Raw genomic sequence first — 22,590 nt, 5'->3', positions numbered from 1 at the left:
TCCCAAAGCCAGATGCTGTAGCCTACAAAGTGCAGCATCATCTCTGTGAAACACACTGTACTGCATACTGTAATATAATGCATAATATAAAACCACATAATAACTATATGCAGTTTTTGTGCTAGAGAAAATGAAAATTGACAAGCAAAAAAAAAAAACTTTTGGAAAACTGATGACGGTTGACGGTTGGAAGGTCGGGTAGTCGGGTATAGTGCTGCACCAAAAGTCTCCCTGTGACTGTTTAGTTGTAAGCAGGTTGCTGCAGTCGCCAGTAGTTTGCATGGAAGACGCCGACTTGTCTGCAAACACTCACTAACAGTTCAAAAGGTAGTGAAACTGAAAGGTGGTGAGAAACAAAGACCATTTATATTTAAAGTAAACATTATGCTTCTTGAAATATGTTGATTGCAGCAGTAAAGCAGGCCATTTAATCTGAAGGTTTCAGGGTTTTTGCAGGTTTTGTCTCAAGTGTTTGCAGAAAAGATGCCGTCGTCTATGCATCGTCTAACGGCATCCACTGCAACCTGCTAGAGATCAAAGTAATCGTAAGGACGTTTTTAGTGTTGCAATATTTTTGGGGTGTTTTCATCTGATGAACAACATCCAGCAATGGCTCACCAACCAGTCCAGGAGTATTCAGTACCCCACCCCTTTCCAGGCCTGCACGACTGAGGCCCAACATTCAAATTTGGGTTGGGATCAAGCACGATTTTGTCACGGCACACTGAGAGGACTCAAACTCAGAACTTACCACGATCAGTTTTACAAGATTTAACAAGGAAACTCAAGAATATTTTATGATCCCAATGGATCCGGCTGCAGACAGGCTAAATACACAAACAGTGGTTTCCAACTTTCTTTATTCAGCTTCAGCTCTGAATAAAGAAATGCCAGGTTTTTTTTTATATTTAAAATCTCTTTATCGCATCCTCGTCAAGTCTTCCCAGCTCCCAGCAGCAGAGTCAGGGGCTGAACAGCTCTGAAAATGTGAGAAGAGAAATTCAGTCAGAGTTCACATTTTCAGTTCCTCCCCTGAGGGACCGCTTCACTAGCTTCTGTGCTCTTCATCACCTGCTGATTATCGCAGTCTGCTCAGTTCGTCACCCAAATGTCCAGAGGTCAGAAGCTAAACACACAAATGAAAGAAAAATAACTGTAATGTGAACATAAACTCTAATTTTATGACCCATGTAAACGGTAAATCACATTTACACAACTTCCTCCTCCCTGCCACTTTATCTTTCATAATATGTCCTGCATGTATCACCATCACAACACTGTGATAAACAGCATGCAGGGAATGCAAACAAACCATTAATCTCCTTCTGCCAACAGAAAAACAACCCACACCGCAAACATTTCCTAAATAACCAACTCCTGCTTATTTACACTGCACTATTAAGGCTGCGAGGATGATGCAAACAATGAGACAGCGGTGTGTTTGCTTTAAAAAGGAACTGGAAGCAAAACCGTTTATGAATATTTTACTGTGGAGAGCGGAGAGCGACAAAGAGGACGTCTGGAGTCAGCTTTTGATAGTTTTTAAACGGCCCTGTGTGTGTTTGTGCGGCGTATGAGTAAATAACTGGAAGTAGCTGCGGCACTTTGTCTCCCTCGCTCTCTCTGAATACCTGCTGCCAAAGTACACAAGAGGAAATAATAAATAGAAATGCAAAAAGAGAACATCTGGTGGGAACAGTTAAAAAAAAACACATGAAAAATTGTGATTATACTCAGGGAAAATACACAGGGGCCTTACAATAAACGCATGTGTTTTCCTTTGTTAAAATGCATTGGATATTTCTCTCCGAGTTATGACGCTGAAATCTGTCTCCCACACACAGAGCGAGCATTTTTTTTTTTTTGGAAAGTGACCAATGCAGACATGAAAAGCAATCAGATGTGATTGTGTTTGTAATTGGAGAGGAGTTCTGTGCGGCTCCGTAGCAGAACATGGTTGATTGTGTTTGAATAGTTGCTGATTGACTGTAGCTCTGCTGCAGCCAAGCTGTGCACACTATGTGTCCAATAGTTTTCTTTTTCTTTTAAAAAAAAAAGGAACTTGAAAATTGCTTCGTAAACTAAGGAGTTAACCATTTATTCCCCGTGCAATCATATTGCTCCTTAGGTCACAAATTCAGCCTGACTGCTGGACTGAAATAACTCTGGTGAAGAGTCGCCACTGGAAAGAAATGTGCAAGGATGGGTTTTGTAATGAAAAATTAACAAGCTGGGTGAGGCAAAGCGCCGTGCTGTGTGGGAAATAACACAGAAGTATTCAAAAGTGCTACTCTTGTGGAGAGGTAATTATTGTCTTTCATAAAAATAATATTCTTAGAAATACGAGTCATTTTTGGGATTGTACATGCCACATTTCTGGAAGTTTCCTGAACAATAAATAATCTCACATGCAATAATATCACATAATCTCAATCAAATTGTAGCTCCACGGTTTAGCAGTCAGATTAAAAGAGTTTAGACTGGGTATGTCTGAAGACAACTACACAAAAGAGGAGTGTAAAGGCAGGTAAACACTGTGAAATTTCAGATTAAAGACAACCACGATGGAAGAATCACAGTAAAATTTCGGTCACAGTTACAGAGACACAAAGTGGGTGTTATAATAATATTGTAACCAATGAAAGCCTGGGACAAAATTATGTTGTACCAGAAATTTTGTGTGACTCACAACACTTCATCCTACATCTGCATCATCATCACATCGAGAAAGAATAAATAAAGTGGAAAAAAAGTGGAGGAATTGTAGATCTGCCTTCAAGTCCAGCAGAAACCTCTGGTGAACTCAAGCTGTCTCAATAAAAAATGAGAGCCCTCACAGACTGTATATAAAAGATGGGCAGAGCTTCCAGAGGCCTGCGCTATGAAGCACGATTGAGTCTTATCCAGATAACTTCATGGTTAGGCTACAAACCTATGCTGCAAAGCTAAGATATCTAAGATATCAGCATGTATGAAATCTGCTCTTCAGAAAAAATCATCACCATTCCTGGAAGAGCCCTCAGACCTCTGTGTGCAGGTAGTGGGAGGTTTATCAGTAATAAAGAGATTCTGAGGTGCAACTTTATTCCTTGAATTTTTCCCTGCTGATACAAACAATTTTACTAAAACTATTTTTCTATAAGCAAACATGACATCTATGCTGCTGACCTTATATCAAATTTGCACATAGACTAACCTTAGGTTTGAATTCTGTTCAAACGATCGTGGCTCAAGAGTTGGGAGTTTGCCTTGCAATCGGAAGGTTGCCGGTTTGAGCCCCGGCTTGGACAGTCTCAGTCGTTGTGTCCTTGGGCAAGACACTTCACCCGTTGCCTACTGGTGGTGGTCAGAGAGCCCAGTGGCGCCAGTGTCCGGCAGCCTCACCTCTGTCAGTGCGTCCCAGGGTGGCAGTGGCTACAATGTAGCTGCCATCACCAGTGTGTGAATGTGTGTGTGGATGACTGGATATGTAAAGCACTTTGGGGTCCTTAGGGACTAGTAAAGCGCTATATAAATACAGGCCATTTACCATTTTACCATTTCTGTTGTTACATGTGAAACATCACTGAGGCTGTTAAATATTAATTTAATGGAATACTCAATGATAACCCATCCATTCATTTCATTAAATGATACAGTTGTAATACTGTTAACTCGTAACCAGCTTTGTGCGTCCTCTTATTCTGACCAATGTTGGGGTAAGTGAATCCAGATAACAGGAAGACTTATTTCATAGTATGGGCAAAGGTCTTAAAAGTGCAATCAATGTTGTCTTAAACATGCATTCTTAATAACAGCCAGCAGGTGGCAGCAATTCTGGTTGCAAAATAAAACAGACATTTTGTTCAATGGCTGGAAATTGTACAAAGTATCTTGTAGAGGAGATCAAAATGGCAAATGTTTCTTTCGTTGAAAGAGATCCTTCCGTTGTTTCTGACATCAGTTTCAAACAGCTCGTTCAGTTGTAACCTCACCAGTTGCTGTTTGGTTGGTTTTGGTAAAATGTTAGATAAATGGAGTGGAGACGGTTAATTTACCTCAGTAAAGAAACATAACTAAAAAATTATGCATCATAATAAAATCATATGTTCAATTTGAAATAACTTTTTTCTGAAATTAAATCCACTGAAGTCTATTTTCAGTATCCCAAAAACAATTTATGTTTATTTTTCATAGACTGTTACAAATATCTCCTTTATGGTTGTAACTGTACCCAGCAAGACAAAGGTCTGTGTTTACAGCACAGCAGGGCATCGCTGTGGTCTCCTTTCCCTTTCAGTGATGATCTGCCCTCTATCTTTTTTCTCCTCTCCCCGTTTCTGCTATTGTCTGTGTTCCCTCCATGGAGCCATGACTGTGACTGGTCTCACCTGGCTCGCTGGTTTGCACACCTGCACTCAATCTTTAATCAGTCTCCCTCTGCATTTAATCCCTCGCCCATCCATCCAATTTTGCCAGATTGCTCTGCTGGCTAAGTAGAGGTACCATGCAGGGTTGCTAGTATTTGCACTGTAATCTTTCTGGAGAGTTTAACTAAGACCAGAGCTTTTCCCTCTGGACATAACTCTGGGTTTTCTGCCTTTACTCTGACCTTCTCATGTATGCCACCAGCCACCCTGCCTCCGTTCCCTCTGCCTGCTCCCTGTCCTCACTATCTCTCTGCTTTAGTCATTTCATGTTTCTATACTTCTCTGCTTCAGTTCGCCACTCCAGACCTGTAACGTTAACAGAAATGGCCACGGTGACAGCACCCGTTAGTTGCTATGCTCCTTATTTTGAAACATCAGTGATTGTGTTTTAGACTCAGCTGTTGTTGCTGATGTTTCCATATTTGGCAGGATGGAGCAGTAACTTATCTTTTAGAGTTAGCAAGCCTGGTTAGCAACCTGCATTGTGCAACACGTGGCAAAAACAACAGATTTATTTGCACAGCCTGTACCTGTAACATTCCTAACTAAAGCAGGCACATCCCTAGCCTCAGGCTTCAACCAAACCAAATGGTTTTGTAATTTGTCAGTTGTTATGAATCAGCTACAGAGACGGATCAGGCTATTAAAAAAAATCTTAATTTCATGCCAAGAATTGGACGCTTTAATGTGGGACTCTGAGGAAATACTTAAAATGCTTTTCAAGCCACCCTCAAACTAGAGAAGCTGCAGTTGTTTGACTTCATTTTTCAGCCAAGAAGATTGCCACTTGGTTTACAAGAAAACCGATGTCATCGACCACTTTGGGGAGGTGACGGTCTAGACATCTGTGGACTTTTCTTTGAAATAACTGAAAGATAAGTAGTTTTGATTGGAGCAGGAATCTTCAGGAGGGCTCTCATCTGAGTCATATTTGGGGTCTGCCTCTTCAGCATGACACCAAAGAGGAGGTAGTCCAGTAACTGATAAAAAGACCACTGAATGGTAAATGGTCTGTATTTGTATAGCACTTTACTTGGTCCTAAGGACCCCAAAGCACTTTACACTATATACAATCATCCACACACACATTGGTGATGGAAAGCTACATTGTAGCCACAGCCGCCCTGACAGAGGCGAGGCTGCCGGACACTGGCGCCACTGGGCCCTCTGACCACCACTAGTAGGCAACAGGTGAAGTGTCTTGCCCAAGGACACAACGACCGAGACTGTCCAAGCCGGGGCTCGAACCGGCAACTTTCCGATTACAAGACGAACGCCCAACTCTTGAGCCACGATCATCCCTGCACGCAGTGAAGAGCTGGTTTAAAATAAGTGAAGGACGGTATAAAGGGTTCAGTCAGGCAGCTCTGAGGGTTGTGGTAGTTCTTTCTAGATTAAGTTTTACTGGGCTTTTGAAATATTTTCATATTCTTGAGGCTAAAGTCAAAGAGACTTTATTTATCCCCAAGGGGCAATTCAGATAGATGACACCTTGCCGACCATACATACAATACACAAACATCACATTGGGGAGACAGGTCAGGCTAGGTAGCACTGGCCGGTCGACCACATGAGCAGCGACCCCGAACCGAAACCATAGAAAATGCACAGCATGAGGAAAGATGAGGAGAAAAAAAAAGAACTCCCCCCAGACTGAGCTTCAGCAGGGAGATCAGTTTGAGAACAGGAAAAAACCACATCAGCACATGAATCATCACATCTCACAACATAGAAGACATAAGCTTCGAAGGCGTTTGGAGGGGTTGGGGGGGTGAGTGCAAGTATGTGTCAGTGTACATGCGTATGTGTGCGTGTTAAATTGCTGTGATGTGACACAACAGATGTGGGACATCAAAGGGAGGGTCACTGGTTTGCATCAAGCCCAGCTGCTCTCAGGAAAGACACAGACTGGCTTCCAGGGCTGAGGAACACCCAGGTGTGCTTATATGCTGAGCACATAAATGAAAATCATTTTCTATTGTGTGCAACATAAACCTGCTCACTAAATACATATAGGTAAACAATGTGTTGTTCAATGATGTTAAAACAAACCTCATGCTCATTTTTTGCAGCAAAGTCTTCAGCTCTGACTCAGACTGGAATGCATCCAGCTCTGCTTGAAAATAGACTTGCACGGGACTGATCCTCAAACAGAACAAGACAGCAATAAAGACCTCCCCTGCAGCCTTGAATTTGATTTGTTTTGGTGCTGTTGTGGGGAAAAGTCAGCTTCATAGCATTATGTGAGTACTTTATTCTGAAGAGAGAAATCAACATCATCATCTCTGTTTTGAACTCACAAATATCAGAATGGAAGTCACGCAGGCAGACTAGACTCAATTTTCCAACCTCCAGCTCAGTGAGATTTCTTTTTTTCTGCTGACACAAGGTTTTCATTTCACAGTAAAGACATGCTTCTTGCTTCAGCTATTACCTGAGAGGTGTACCTTTTCTTCTCTTCCAGCTAAAATCCACTTTCATACCAACTTATAGCTGGTTTTAAGGACTCAATCCTATCAAAGAAACGCTATAAAAGTCCATTAGGACCAAATGCCTTTCTGTGACATTTCAGGAGGATGATTACACCTGGTAAAACAATTTAAAGCCTCAAAGGATCATTGAGCATCAAACGATTCTGGACCAGGAGTTCATTTTTCCATGCTTATGGGACTATAAGGAAAGCTTTTAAAGAACCTATCCTTCCCATGCTCCGCTGCCGAGCGGCTCTCACTTCTGAAAAAGAGAGATGATAGCTTTGAATGACCTTGACACGCTTTGCTTTGTCTCATCACTGAGCTGCAATTCCAAGCAAATCAAGCACTGCCATGCCTGAGCAAGAGAGAGAAAACAAGACCCTCAGGAATACACACACGCACATGCACACACACAATCTCCCAACCCGGTCACACCTTCTTCACTTCACCACCGTGACATTAAGATGACAGCAGCACCAAGAGGAAATGAGAAACATGAGAGTGGGAGGTCGGGTGATTAGTGCAGGTCTCACAGCCCCACCTTGTGTTCAAAGGCAGGAAGTGACACACATACAGACACATAATAGGGATGAAATAAAGATTATTCAGTTGCTGAACACATTAAAATAGAGTCCTCATAAGCAGATGGACATAAAGACAGTGGAGCTACAGTTTGCTGTAGAGAACTGGAATCAGGTTAGGCTGTGCTGGAATTGCTACACTGTTGTCACTGACGCACTGGTGCACGTGTTATGCTGCTGCAACCTGTTTTATACAATAATTCTCATTTTTGGCTCAAGAAATGGACTCATCATCCTTACAGTGCACATAAAAAATGAAATAAACATTGCAAACAATCTGAAAATAAAGAATCCCTTTGATTTTACCTCTGCTGAATCATGAGGTCTGAATGAAACTAACTAGTAACTAATCGAGGGATAACCATCCAGTTCTGTTTCTCACAAGCTGATTTGCAATTACTTGAAGGTACATATTTTATTTCACTGTTAATCAACCTATATGTAAAGTGCTTTTCAAGTTATATTTTATTATTTATTCATCAGAAAAATATTTCCAGTGGCATAAGCTTAATTTTATTTGACCACATGGCTAATTTAATCCTTCAACATGGAGACAGAAATTAAGTCAGACAGAGCAGTAAAAGCAGGACCTCGAAGAACAACTTAAGGGAAGCTAGAGGAGCTTAAACAGGGCACCGTGTATGACAATCAATGGAAATTCTGGGATTGTGGACAGAAACTAACTGGTTGTCTGCTTGATCTAATGTTCATGTTTGAAAATCCAAGACTAACAGTGCCATAAAGACCAGTTACTTAATGGATCGAGACTTCATCCGTAAAGATTTGCAACAGTATCTTTCATCTCAAAAATGGGCAATCAAAACTACCTTCATGGTTGTTCCTCTTGCAGAAAGTCGGCGCTTATCCACAAGAACTTTCACACAGACTCACAAAATACTAGCAATAGAGAAAACAGACTTTTAAATTGGATCCACTATAAGAATACTGTGCATGTGATCAGTACAATCAATCAATAATAGCCTAATATGAAGTAACAGAAATCAATAGTGCAAATCAGCCTGTTACCAGTAATTCAGAAACACCCCAGGGTTGTTTTTTTTTAGAAATCTCTCTTTTTAAAAGCAGCATACATTAAATATATGTTGTAGTACGCCTCAGAGCCTGCATGTAAAATATGTGCAGTTCCCATTTTGCATGCTTATTAGCCACATTAGCATTCAGTTAAAAGCACCGCTATGGCTAAGTGAAGCCTGACAGAGCTGATAGTCTCTTGTTTTCTGCTGCCCGTTTCTGAAGCAGATCATATCCCAGTTTTCAAACGTGTCATTAAACAGTAAACTGTCACTTTTACAGACACGCAGCCTGAATCTCTGATTGAATGCTGATTGCAGAACAGAGAAGAAGATCACGATGAAGCAGCAGAACGACACAACAGATGAATCCTGCTTGTTGGCATGAAAAATATTAAAGGCAGTCAACTGACATGGAGCAGATTAGCGTTTAGATGAATAATGAGAACGTATGGAGCTGGTAGATGGGCATATTCAGCATTGATGGTATGATTTCTCTCTCTCTCTCTGCACTATAAAAGACGTGGCTACTAGCTGAGCTCACATAGGCTGAACCAGCATTAATCTCATAATTTAATATTCAGTCTAAGCACAGCTCTCAGAAAAGGGGAATGAGAAGAAAAGCAGCTTGGCCTAAGGGGGACGGTGTGATTCCGAAATGTTGACAGTGGCCTCTTGCCATCAAAACCACTGAATCTTATCAGTTTTACAGACTTGTTTTTTGATTGTCGACTTATTTCTGCAGATGAATGCAGATTATTACAGATGGATTTCGTTCCCCCTCTGTTCCTCCACCCCCGTGCCTTTTTCGCTCACAGCAACATCTGTGACAAATATAAAGAATACAATGAAAACCCACTTAAGCTCACTTAACACTCATGCATCCAATCTGCAGGAGGGTCCGATAACAAGGCTCTGCCACAGGACTTGCAGCCTACTGCTTCTGGATTGGAGCACGAGGGGTGAACGAGGGAAGCTAGTGAACATGCAGGACCAGGTTTTGGATTGTTCTAGGGGTTAAACTTTATCCACTGGATTTCCATCACAAAAGCCTCCTCAGCAGTGAGCAGACGTGACCTTGGGGCCTGCCAGGGACAAACTGAGGAAGTGAATTCAATGAAGCGTCCTCCATTCACGTGTAGGCCTAATAGGTCGCTGTCTATCACACCAAGTACCCGACCCTAGGCACACCTCCTCCTCTTACACTGGTCAGAGTCCCTTTATTATGCTGATCTAATGACTGTGGAGGGTAATCCCAAGGACCTTCATTTGAATCAGGGTGATGTGTTACGCACTCAGCCAGATTTGAACTGACACTGGGCCCCATACCTGCCAACTTGGGTGAGCGTTAAAGTCAGCCGTTGCAGTACCAAAACAAATTTATCCTTCTACAATTTGTGCATTCGTTTATTCTGATCTCATAGTAAAATCTCTTGATGCAAAAAAACAAATACCTGCACACAAAGAAAGCAGTGGTAGAACGTGTGCTGCAGAGATATGATATTGCTGGAAGGATCTGTCTTGTTTGAACAGTAATAGAAAATATCTCAGTGAGTCCAGTTTGACAACAAAATACAAATTATTTATAGAAATATTTGTCTTGATACTAACCCTAATGATTTAGTTTCAAGAATATCGACTTCACCAGCTCACCTCTGTGATCCCTATAACTTTCTTATCATGATAAATAGCCGACTGTATGGTTACACTTTTAGCTACACTTCGCACTTTTGCTCTGGAAAGCTCCTGCCCTTCCCCTTCCTCATGGTCGGGGATTCCTGGAACTCAAGATTGGGGTTATCGAATTTTTAATACACAATTATCATGGGCAAAAGAATCTCTAATAATGATATTATTGTCATAGCTATAGCAGGAATGCGTAGTTGTAATACTCCGTATTGTGACCAAAATCACAAGAACTAATTTTGGAGAATAATCCAGTACGATCATAGAGTGCATATATTTAATTAACGTAGAACAACAATTCTGAAGTCTTGAACTTCACTGTCATCATTGTGGGGGTTTTTTTTCCTTTTTTGGACCATAGTTGTATTAGTGGAGACAAGACATTAAACATATTGCTAAGCTGGGCGAGCAAGAAAACAGGCTAAACAGAACAAACTTAAAACTATCAGACAGATGGAACAACTGCCACCTATGTGTAAACCTTTAAATGTTTTTTGCCTTTTAATACACTGAAGAAGACCAGACAGAACCTGCCTGTCACTCGAATTGATCACATCTCTAATAATGCAAAACTTTAACCCTTAATACAAATTAGAGGAGTTATACACATTAAAAGAATACGCAAAGTAGAACAGCCATGAATGAGGTATCAGCCACAGGAATTAAAACGCCTTTATTTCTTCTGTAAAGTTGGGTACTTTAATATGGGAGTATATAGCCGACCTCAAGTGGCCACTTAAGGAACTGCAGTTTTTTTTTACATTTGCACACTGTGGTTTTGAATTTTATTACTTATAACTCATTTTACTGAGAAGGTGCCAAACAACCAGAAATGATACCAAAAAATAAAAAGAAACAAATATTTTTTTCCATAACTGAGTCACAGTGTAGACCTTTTATTTCCTGCTTTAAGGGAGTAGAATATGTGTTTCACAGTTACATGTTCAACAAATAGACAAAGTGCTAAAGACGAAACTACTATTAACCACTCTGGTGTTTTGGAGAGGGGAAAAGACGGTACTGGATGCGATGTTTGCCATTACCATGATTGCTGACATGGTCAAAATAAATTGATGAGATTTAAATTTGTGACGTACAACCTGTTTACCTTTTGGTATTCAGTCAAATACATCGCTAACTTTATTCATTGTGTGCTCATTTTTGGCTCTTGAAGTGCAGGGAAAATAAAAGTATTTGAAATTCTGGTGAAGATTAACCACAATGCACAAAAAATATAAAAAATGTACAAGTTTTTACAAGTTATGAACATCTTTCAGTTTGTAAACGATCATCAGTGCTGCTGTACCACAAGGTCATTGGTCTAAGTGAAGGTGTTGATCCGATTTACTCATTAAGTAAAAACAAAACTGTTTTTATTTCAGATTTATATTTTTCACTCATGAGAATTTATAACTCAGAGAGCTGCTGAGAGAGATGCAGACTCCCAGTCTTCTTTAATTAATGCTCAGCACAGTGAACTTCATAAATAAGTATTTTCTCAGACTTGGAGCCAACCCTCTTCAGCCCAGCAGACGATTTGGTGTGTCCCTGCCTGCAAACTCGTGTGAGATTATTCAAACCCAGAGCACAATTTTTAATTCTAGCCTAGATCCCAGAGTTTCCCAGGACACCAAATATGTTAAAGTGAATTACAGGGTAGTGCAGTGAAAACAGTGCAGCAGAAGCCTAAAAAGAATCCACGTAATGAAATGCTGCAGTCATAAAAATATTCCCTCAAATTACACAGAAGTTTAATACAGCTTCATTAAATGATGCAAAATCTAAATATATATATATATATATATATATGTGTGTGCTGTTTTCTAACTGTGGAGAGTGTTTTTCTTTTTTCAAGTCAAAGAGACATGGGAATAAAAGATGCAATAAAGCCTAATGTGTTGCCTTACCAACAAGGTTACAGCCTCAGGGCTCCAGCTCCCCCGGGCCCCATATTCACTCTGTGTCAGTCGCTTTATGAAAAATGCACCATTATATTCCATAAACCAACTGACCATTAAATTATAGTGTCAGCTCAAATGATAAAGCTCTCTGATAAGGCATCTTCATTTCCACACAGCCATTTTACCTTTGCTCTGATGTGCACGTTGCATATTCCCAAATGAATTTATGTTTCAACAAATTACCATAAATAGCGGGTAATCAGGGACTGCAAAGAAACTGTTCGCCCCGGGGCCCCTTTTCAGGGTTCATGTTTATGGGTCAAACAAATGAGTCATTCTCTGGTTTAAAAAAAAAAATCGGAGCTTAAGCAAATAAAACGCTGTTTTTTTTTGTCCTTCCCTACAAGCAAAGAATGTAAAGCATCTACACAGTGTGATTTTTATGAGGATTGGAGACAAACTGGTGTAAGAAGTCGATTTAAACGTCCTCTTTAAGATCCTTTAAAGCAACAGGAAGCCATCAACACCATAAAAACACTCCAGAGAAAGTTGCAAACACAGGCAGAATGTTTGGTGCTGGCAGTAAATTCAAAATAATCACTTTTCTTTGTTTTGTCCATCATCTCAGTACAGTTATGGTTAAATGCAGGCTTCCATGATTAGTAAACCATTTAATTTATTTATATTTCATACAGCTTCCCAAGTTGTTGAATTTGATCCTACATGGAAAATCTAATATTTTTATAATAATGGATTGCATTTACATAGCGCTTTTCGGGACCCCTGAAAACGCTTTACAATACCACTATTCATTCACTCTCACATTCACACACTGGTGAAGGCAAGCTACAGTTGTAGCCACAACTGCCCTGGGGCAGGCTGATAGAGCCGAGGCTGCCATATTGCACCATCGGCCCCTCCGGCCAACACCAGTAGGCGGTAGGTGAAGTGTCTTGCCCAAGGACACAACGACCGAGACTGTCTGAGCCGGGGCTCGAACCGGCAACCTTCCGATTACAAGACGAACTGCCAACTCTTGAGCCACGATCGTTCCTTCCTTGTAAAAGTTCATATTCTAGTTTGTTTAATTATTGCACACCTTTTACAACCGAATAATATAAAAGCTATTATGCCAGTACACACCTTCAGTGCACGTGGCAAATTCTCAGGCTATACATTTTCCAGTGAAAGTAAACAATCTGAATCTGATAAATCTCTGTGTAAACAAAACATGAAAAGCCTGCTGCAATCACAGACTGAGCCTTTACGTGTTTTATTGATTCTTGAACAGTCATCCCACGGGGATATGAGTCTGCAAAGCATATTGGATAAATCATGATTTATTATTTTTCTGCATGTGAAGAAATGCTGCCAAAATATGCATAAATGTAATTAACTGACATTTCACTCAGTGAGTTCCCATCAGGCACTGGTTATCAAACAATTTATTTCTCGTAGTTTACGACCGAGCTTGCCCTCAGGCGTGCCCACAGATCACTGTGGATTGACTCTTGGGGAGGCAGAAGAAAAGAACAGTGCTTCCAAGTAAGCCATTACCTCTGCCTATGGGGTTATTAATCCACACAATAAAGGTTTTAGCTCTCAGCAACCCAGAGAGAGAGTTACAGTGATTATGGCCAAACCAAACAACTTTACAGCAGTGAGAATGAGGCTGAGTTTAAGTACTGCCTGCTATGTGCTAAATATTCCTTAAAGAGATTAAGACCTTTGTTCATATCATATTCATATCAACTGTCTAACTCGAAGTTGCACATATTATTAAATCAATAAGTAATATAAAATACACCATGCTGAAATAGGTCATTCTACACAGTGTGTGCTATAATTGTATAGTAAGTTTGCATTTATATGCACTGTGTCGTTACTGCCGTCAATTAAATCTCATAAAACACCTGCATATAAAATGTCACTCAATTGAAAAGGAAAGAAAATTGTCACCTTTTGTTTTCTTATTATGTCCTCTAATAAGGCTATCGCTACTGATGAATTAATCGTTAATAAGCACTTACTTTCTAAAGCTGGTTTAAAACGACATCTGTCTTCCAGATTTTATAAGCATGTGTTTGTGTTCAATTTGAAAAATAGTAGAATGCTGTAATATAAATATAATGGCTTTTAGAGCAGAATATTTCTCTCTAAATTGTTGCATATAAACTGGTATTACATGAAAATACTAGTGCAAGTTCAGGCATTAAAGACTCTTTAGAAATGTAAGTTTGACTTTCATTTCCAGCGATCACTTTTCTTACATAAGGCACCGCATTCTCCGGGTTTACCTTTTATCCTCTATGAAACTATATAATAGTACTTTAATACAGACAACGTTTATGTTCACTCACCCTAACACATGGACGACTTAATCTGACTTGGCAGTCATATGGTTGCAGTTACCTTGCTTAAGCTGTTTTGTGTTAAGCATAATGAGAGCCATCAAACTCCGGTAAATGCGAGACACTCCTCAAAGACCCTCCGCTGAGGACTTTTCAAATGTGCCACGGTAACAATTACATGTAAATCAGACCAGCAGGCTGGAATTTTAAAAAGTTGAAACAAAAGAGATGGATGAGAGCAGATGAAACTTTAATGGATGTTGGGAAGGAGTTTGGTTATTTTAGCAGCATTTGAGCCAGAAAGAAGAAAAGATGTTAAATCAGATAAATAACTAAACCTGATGAAGTAAGGCAAATATTTTTCTTATGATTTTCTGTTCCTACTTCATTTCAAGCTTTAATCCAGTTTTTAAAAGGTGATTTAATATCCTTTTAGTTATTTTCTGTAATTTGCGTACAGATACTATTACAATGGCTGTCTGTGAAGGTTCTCAGTCATCCAGGTCGTCGTAGTCTAAAGAGCCTCGAAAGAAAAGCGTTTGAACTTCTTTAAGTTGCTTAAAGACGTTTCACCTCTCATCCGAGAAGCTTCTTCAGTTCTAGGATCAAGTGGCGCAGAGTCTCAGATTTAAGCCCTGTGGGAGGGTCCCCCTAAGAGGGACAATGGACCCCCTAATGATCCTCTACAAAATCACATGAGCCAAGGTGTGAAAACAGGTCACAATCAGCCAGGGTTTCGGGTGAGCTCATTGTGAAACCTGGCCCCACCCTATCATGTGATTTTGTGAGGTCAGATGGCCCAGGATGTGAGTGGGCGTTAAGGCGTCTGGGAAGGGATCTCAAAACTGGATTATTGATGGCAGACAGTTGGTGTCGTAAACCACCGCCTCTGTTCAAAGATGGCCGTTCACAGAGAGTGGACTCTTTCAAACCGTCTGTTTATTACAATGGTTGGTACTCATATTAAACACGGATACAGTTTTAAATAATGAGGTCAGAGTATGTACAAGTAATCCCCGTGAGACTGCTTTAAAAAACTCAGTTTCAGACAGTTTTTTTCTGCACTTGACTCTTTATAAATATTTCTAACTGGGTCATCTTCCCGCTAAAAGCCTCAGTCATATAGACCTAGAGACCAGTCCACCACACCCTGGCAACATTCAGCCACTTGGGGGAAAAAAATCTGTATTCCCCAACCAAGTTCCGAGCAGTTGCTGGATGCTGCTGGCTATATGTAAATAAAATCAATCACAAAGGGGATGAGAAAAAATAATAATTACATAAGTATAAGAAATAACAATCATACCAGCAGTGTAAGGATTCACAAATGCCAGCAAACTCTTGGAGATTTCTGAAACTATCGTAACGGATTTGAGGGGATGTGGAAAAATATGTTTACACCTGAAAAAAACACGACCACAACAAAGACTGAGGAGGGAAAAAAGTGCCAGTATTTTATTTGTTTCTGTCGTTTGGCCGGTGTATAAAACGCTGGGACACGACCACATGGTAATTGCCTATGCTGTGCCAGCACAGCATAGGCATAAGTGCTGGCCACAACATCAGCCACCTACATAGGTTACATCCTAGACTCCACAAAGATCTCCCACAGAAGCCTAAATCAGGCATTTAGCCTGGCTTTAGCAATACATTTCACAGCAACTGCCAATAACCTCTAGAAATCCCCTTTTAACCTGTCAGGGAATACTAACTTTTTCCCCATGAGCAGTGGTTACCAGGTGGTTGCCAAGAGGTCTGTAGACCTGTGTGGCCCGAATGCTGCTCAAACCCTCTGCTTATGTGGGACAGACAATTAAGAGAAAATTGGTTTAAAAGGTGAGGTAGAACTGCTTGTGTAAAACAGAAGATGAGCAGGGATGAGAGTGCATGAATAAAAATGTGGAAATATTCATACGAGGTCCCTTTTAATAACTTAATGTTCCAATGAAACTACTATTTTACCCCAGCCTTCAGCACAAGCAGTGTGTAAGTGCCTTAATGCAGCCATAAAATTCTTTAATCATGCTTCAGCTGCTAAGCTGAGGGTTTTACCATGTGTGGCTATAACAAGCAGTTAACACTATCTAGTAGCACAAAAGCTGTGATTTTAATAATGATAAATATGCCCGCTAATTCAGTAGTCAATTATTGTGTGGAGGTGTGTTCATATTTACACTATGAGACGCAGATATTGTGAAGACTGCAATTATCTACCATCTATATGGAATTAAGGCTATTTAAAGATGGCAAATAGCAAGAGTAGTGTCTGCAAAATGAATTCATTCTTATTTTATCTGACCAGTTGGCAGTTATTTAACCTGAAGTGAAATGGGGATTGGAACTGCTGTTTGAGACTGAAGAAGTGCTTTAGTGCTTCACGGATGCTCAGCTGTGTGGATGGGAGAGTTTGCACGGTTTCACAGCGAGTGCACCACACTTACTTTCAATATTTCATGAAAGTGCTGCACGAGCACAGTGTTGTTTGAACGGAGTGAATCACTGAACAAAGTATTTAATTCATGCATTGACTTTTCCACTACAGTTAAAACATCACAGAGCTATTTCTTTGGGGTGTGGTTGTTCAGCTCAGCAGCGTTGGGTTTAGTCGATATTATCGTGCTGCCTGATGCAGAGCCTCGGGTCCTGTCCGCATTTGTTTCACCAAAAACGGTGATGTCACAGCTCCAGATATTGATGGATATCACGGGTTAATGGAGTGCAATGAGAGTGTCACAAAGAACTCTATCCAAAAAGATGCCACTAAATGTCATCCGCCACCACCGGAGTCAGTGCGTGGTTAAATTTAGGTGGGTGAAAGCTTCATGTAAGCGATTCCCCGTGGCTACGTCGTTATTCACACGCTGCCTCAAAATGATGCTTTTTTTGGTTGATTTTCCAACTTCTTGCAACAGCTGTGAGGGCGATAATTCCAGCGTTACACGGGCACTGTGAGGAAATTAATTTCTCCACAGCCTATAAAAAGAATGAAAAATCACCTCTCTGTTTCAGTTACTTATCTTAAGGCGATACTGTACCAGCTGGAGTCTAATGAGCACGGTCACGCTGTAATTTTGGAAGTTCACACTGACCATTCACAGCCCAGCTTTTTGTACAAATTAAATTTGAATTCCCTCTTTTTTCCCCTTCAGTTTGTGTTTATAAGACACACAACATTTCAGGCTGCACTGACAATCATTCGGGCAGTGGGGCTCTTTTAAATTAACGCTTCTCACAGTTTCTTGTAGACAGACTCACAACAATGAGAGACCCACAGCAATATTTGTTAAACATGAAACAAACTTGTTGCTCTTACATTGTCCTCTCTGACTCCAGTGAAGCGTAATCTGCCTTTTGTGCAGACTCTGTTTGTGTGATTCCTTCACTGTGCTGCGGTGACTGATGGATGCTTGTACACAGACTAAGAAAGAGCGAGAGAGACCTCTCAGCTGAAATGCGAACAGGGAAAAAGCATCTTGGACAAAGGTCTTAATCTCTTTGGAAATTAGACAGTTATTATGTATGTTGCAGGCCAACGAGGCCTACTTTGACTTTGCTGTGTGGGCGTGTTGTGTTGCTGTCTTCCCAGCCTTAGGTGCCACCCATTTTCCTGTATAACCAGGAAATGTCTTAGTAATTAACCCTGAGAGTGCTTAATCTATGTGTTTATTCTTGCTTGAGGGAGAGTGCGCGTTAATTCTCATCATTGTTTCCCAGTTTTATTTCAGCATTTTTGCTCTGTTTTTTTTTTTTTGTTGAAAACAGGTGCTCGGCTGTCCCTTTAAGCTAAATTATCAATTAAACCCTTTTTTAACTCCCTGCCTCCTTTTCCTCGTATACGTTTATTGTTCCTTCTCCACATCTGAAGCGTGGACTCTCTGGAGAGCGTAACAAATGAACACTCATCTGGGATTCAGACCCAGGACTTCTTAAACGTGTTATTTTTGCTTAGATTTCTTAGTTTTTGCTTAGTTTTCTAGTAAGCTAAACAATTCACAAGGACTACCAAAGTAATGCATAGTCATAAACATGTGCATAGCTATCTGTTATCGCAACTGCACACGTTTAAACGTGTGCTGGCTTGCAAGTGACACGTCAGTCCTGTTAGGTCCAACATTTAAAGATTTCTGTTTCTGCTGTTTTACAGAAATTGACCAGGGTACTCAATCAGACATGCAGCAAACATAGAACAGAGGAACAGAGATGTTTCTGGATTAATGGAGAGGAGTGCACATTTGAAAGCAGCTTTAGACAAAAGATGTGACATTTACTGATGTAAGTGGCTCTCTTCTCTTCTCACGGAGGGGGGGTATGTGTGTTAGATCTTTGGGTACAGCATTTGTAACTCTTTAATCTCAAATACCCACTTACTATCTATTTGGATATGCAATTTCATTGTGGAAATCACCATTGAATCATGTAGTTGAAAGCTCCATTAAAAATGCTGGTAGGTGAATGTATGAGCTCAGATTTTGTTGTTACGCTTCAATTCTCTTCTTTTTTTCGTCTTCACTGTCTTTTGCATGTGCCCCTGCTGCTTATGTAAAATCATGATTTTCACATCAATTGGCACAGAGCAGGGCGAATCTGTTATTGTTTGCTTGCATGCATCTTCAAAGCCACAGATTTCCACTCTTAGTTGGATGTGAAAGCACAGTCACGGCTCTGTGTTCAAGCTGAAGCCCAATGTCCCCTCTAAGCTCTAAGCGCTGAATGTTCACAGACTTCAACTGACGTCACCGCTGCTGTCGTGCCACGATCGGTGATGAAACACCAGTTTGCCAGGCTTGAGATTCAATTCGTCACGTTAATTTATTAGGAATTTGACATTCAAAAGCAGATCTTTTTCACTTGAAGGTTTCTGCAAAGTATTCCAATCAGTACTCGTGCTTTTAGACTGTGATTAAAAGAAAAATAACAGGCAAACTTGATGCATAAGAGCACTGGATCAGACTGTGCTAACAGGACTACACCATGCACTCAAAAGGTTTACTTTACTTTATTGTTTACTTCCCATATTCCTCTGTTTTCTGGCTCTTACCCAGGTCGAGGTTGCAGGGGCATGCTCTAACCACCTCGCCTACGAGGCGTCAAGGAGGCATCCTGGTCAGAACCCTGCACCACCTCAACAGGTGGATGACAAGCTCCTAACCCAGACACCCTTTTGAGGAACCTCATTTCTGTTGATCGTATCAGCGATCAACAGAAATGAGCTGTCACTTCCCACAGCTCATGGCCATAACACAGGAATGTAGATCGACCAGTAAATCTGCCTGCCTTCATGCTTACTTCTCTCTTTACCACAGACTGGTGCAGCATCCCCATCACGCCAATTCATCCATCAATCTGTGGCTCCACTCTCCCCCCACTCATGAATAAGAACCGAGAAACTTGAACTTCTCCACTTGAGACCCCAAATGATTCCCAAACCAAGAGTGGGCCCTCCACAGTTTCAAGAACCATAGCCTCAAACTTTTCATCCCAGCCATTTAACACTTAGCTGCAAACCACCACCATGAAAGCTGGAGGTTTTCACTCAATGAGGCCAACAGGATCTGCAAAAAGCAGAGACGATGATCCTGAGACCACAGACATGCCACCCCCCATCTCTTGGATTCACCTAGAAATTCCTTTCATAAAAGCAATGAACAGAATCGGTAACTAAGGGCAGCAGTAGCGGTTTCTCCCAGAACAAGTCTGACTCGTGTAAGCTGCTGTGTGACTGAGAATCTTATAGCTGTGTCTAAACACGTCAGATTTCTTCAGTGTAAATTTGTGTGGTCACTGGTTGATGACTCGGTTCACGTAAATAAAACCACACGCATGCATGCTGCAGGCTGTTTTACTGAACCAGATAATCCCGTTCGGTGCAAGGCTCATTCAAACCACCATTATGAAACACCTCTCAGTTCTAAAAACAGCAATATCATAAGATTAGTAACACATGTTTTTATTTAACATCAAAACTTCCTCTGTGTGGACTCACACAGTCATCACTGTACAGCGCTAGAGTGCTGTGGGCTACGCATTCTCTCAAGCAGACTAAATGGAAAGCGTATATAAAGGGACAAAAAATTAAATCAGAAAGACCTCGACTACATACTGGTTTCACAGTGGGACGGCGCCGTCCTCTCACACGTGCATGTATCAAAGCCTGTGAGCGCGTAAAGGGAGAGCACTGGAAACAGGCCTCTCAGCCACCGTTACAGCAATCCCTCATTCTGACTGAAACATGTTTACACAGAGTTAACAATGCGAAAGATCGAAACGTCAAACAAAGAGTTTCCATAAAATGTTGTGTAATAATGAACACCTGTCAACTGTGGCTTTCATTTCCACAACATATTAAAATGTGAGGTGCAATTGGATTTTCTTCCACTGCATGGTTTAAAAATAGGTATGTATTTCAGAGGAATGACTGCTTTCAGCAGAGGCAAAACTATCACATCTTTCTAAAGATGAATATATCTGAGTTTTGCACTTAATGATAAAGAAATTCACATCAGCCAAAGCCTATTTTTCAAGACATTTAAATGTGTATGGATTAAAAACAAACCGTCCCCTTTCTGTCCTAAGCGCCACTAAACAGGGAAGTGTATATTTATGCAACTAATTACATTTAAATGTATTTATATAGTGCCAGTTCACAACAACAGGAGTCATTTGTAAGGTAAAGACCCCATGTGCACACAGGCTGTGACTGTAAGCAGCTGCAAACATCCTACAGTGGAGGCTGCAGGACGACAGGACTGTAAGTTGGACGGGTGAGATGCTCAATAATAAAAAAATAGACATGTTTTAGCTATTTATTTACTTATTTGTAAATCTCCAGCAAAAAAAGGGAAAAGTATCCATGTGAATGTCAATAACTGGTGATTTTCCATGGAAAATTTACACAGTATGTATTTCCCCCACCTCCCATCTGTGCACAGATGGGAGGTGGGGGAAATACATACTGTGTAAAAAAGGTCTGAACTATTAATTATGGTCAATGCCACGAATCCTAGCTTAAGTTACAACATCCTGACAAACTGTAGGGTTTTTTTTTTAGTTTGTTTGGGGGGTTTTGTCCTGAGGAGCCAAAACCCCTGTAGCTTTAAACTGAGTTATCAATGTCCACCATTTCTGAACTACTTTACACTCATAAAAGTGTTGATTATACCAAACAAATGTATAATAAATACTCTGTGTGTGCACAGAGTTGCAGGAGTTGGGGCTTTAAGCTGTGTGCAATTCAATAGGGTAGAGTAGGAAAAATATAAAGGAAAAACATTTCCTGCACACACGGGGCTCGTAATTTGTGGCTCCGCTCCTGAACACACTCAGTAAAATCTGATAAAGACATTTTATATGTTCCTTTACAACATACTGAAACCTTATTCAGATTTTCCCCCCAGAGACACCAAAACATGTTCCCTACTGCAGCTTTAAATCCAGCTTTATTGTGATACACACGATTTCAAACCAACTTTGCAGTCTTACAAATGTCTACCAGAATAAGCAAACACATCATGCGCTACAATGTGTGTACATATGCTGCAATTGGGCTTAAATACCCGTGAGCTGTGTACATTGCAATAGGGTGGAGTTGGGAGGGGAGGTAGTGGGGCTGCGGGGTATTTCTTGCACACATGGGGCTCATAATTTCTGGCTACGCTCCTGCACAGGCTGATAAAGACATTTTATATGGTGACTTATTGTTACACGACTAACGTATTTTATTCCTCGTATTAAAAAAAGAAAAAACTTACTCATTAGGCCCTTTACTGCTTTGGCCTCGCGTAGGCTACTTCTCTCACCAATGCGGCGCACGTGCACGAGCGGTGTGCGCAGACCGGGAGCGCGCGCGGAGGCGGTCCGGGGCTTCCTCAGTTTTCTGTAATCGCTTTTCTGCTGCTGCTACCTCCAGTTAAATAGCAAGGACACGGGAGCGAGCAGGCGGCCGTGAGAGGATATACTTTTTTCGGTACCTTGGGATTACGACGCGGAATTGCAGCATCGACGGCCAGCTGTCAGGTAAGGTCGACACACGCGTTCAGCCGCCGTAGATCCGCGAAAAGTAACTAAATGTCCCGTAAAAAGTGTCGTTTTCCAGTGAAGAAGAAGGGAGGAGGAGGAGGAGGAAAAGAAGGGGGAGGTGGTGGTGGTGGATGTGTGGGA

The 22,590-nt window shown here is 40.9% G+C and overlaps 1 protein-coding gene and 1 long non-coding RNA gene across 2 annotated transcripts in view; one reads left to right on the top strand and one right to left on the bottom strand.

The window, feature by feature from the left end:
• Positions 1-842: 842 nt before the first annotated feature.
• Positions 843-22,322, bottom strand: LOC113031614 (uncharacterized). The gene is made up of 3 exons (XR_003273759.2): positions 22,182-22,322; positions 1,072-1,126; positions 843-979 (listed from the first exon to the last, which is right to left on the bottom strand). It is a non-coding gene; the product is annotated as an uncharacterized LOC113031614 (long non-coding RNA).
• Positions 22,058-22,590, top strand: part of LOC113031613 (ubiquitin-conjugating enzyme E2 E2) — a 36,325-nt gene continuing 35,792 nt past the window's right edge. The window contains exon 1 of the mRNA XM_026183846.2: positions 22,058-22,446. The gene's annotated coding sequence lies outside the window, so the exon portion shown is untranslated. The remainder of the gene's footprint in view (positions 22,447-22,590) is intronic.

The sequence above is a fragment of the Astatotilapia calliptera genome, chromosome 11 (genome assembly GCF_964374335.1).
Source record: "Astatotilapia calliptera chromosome 11, fAstCal68.1, whole genome shotgun sequence".
In the NCBI taxonomy this organism is placed as follows: domain Eukaryota; kingdom Metazoa; phylum Chordata; class Actinopteri; order Cichliformes; family Cichlidae; genus Astatotilapia; species Astatotilapia calliptera.
Note: the sequence above shows the minus strand (reverse complement) of the source record. Positions and strands in the feature narration are given on the sequence as shown.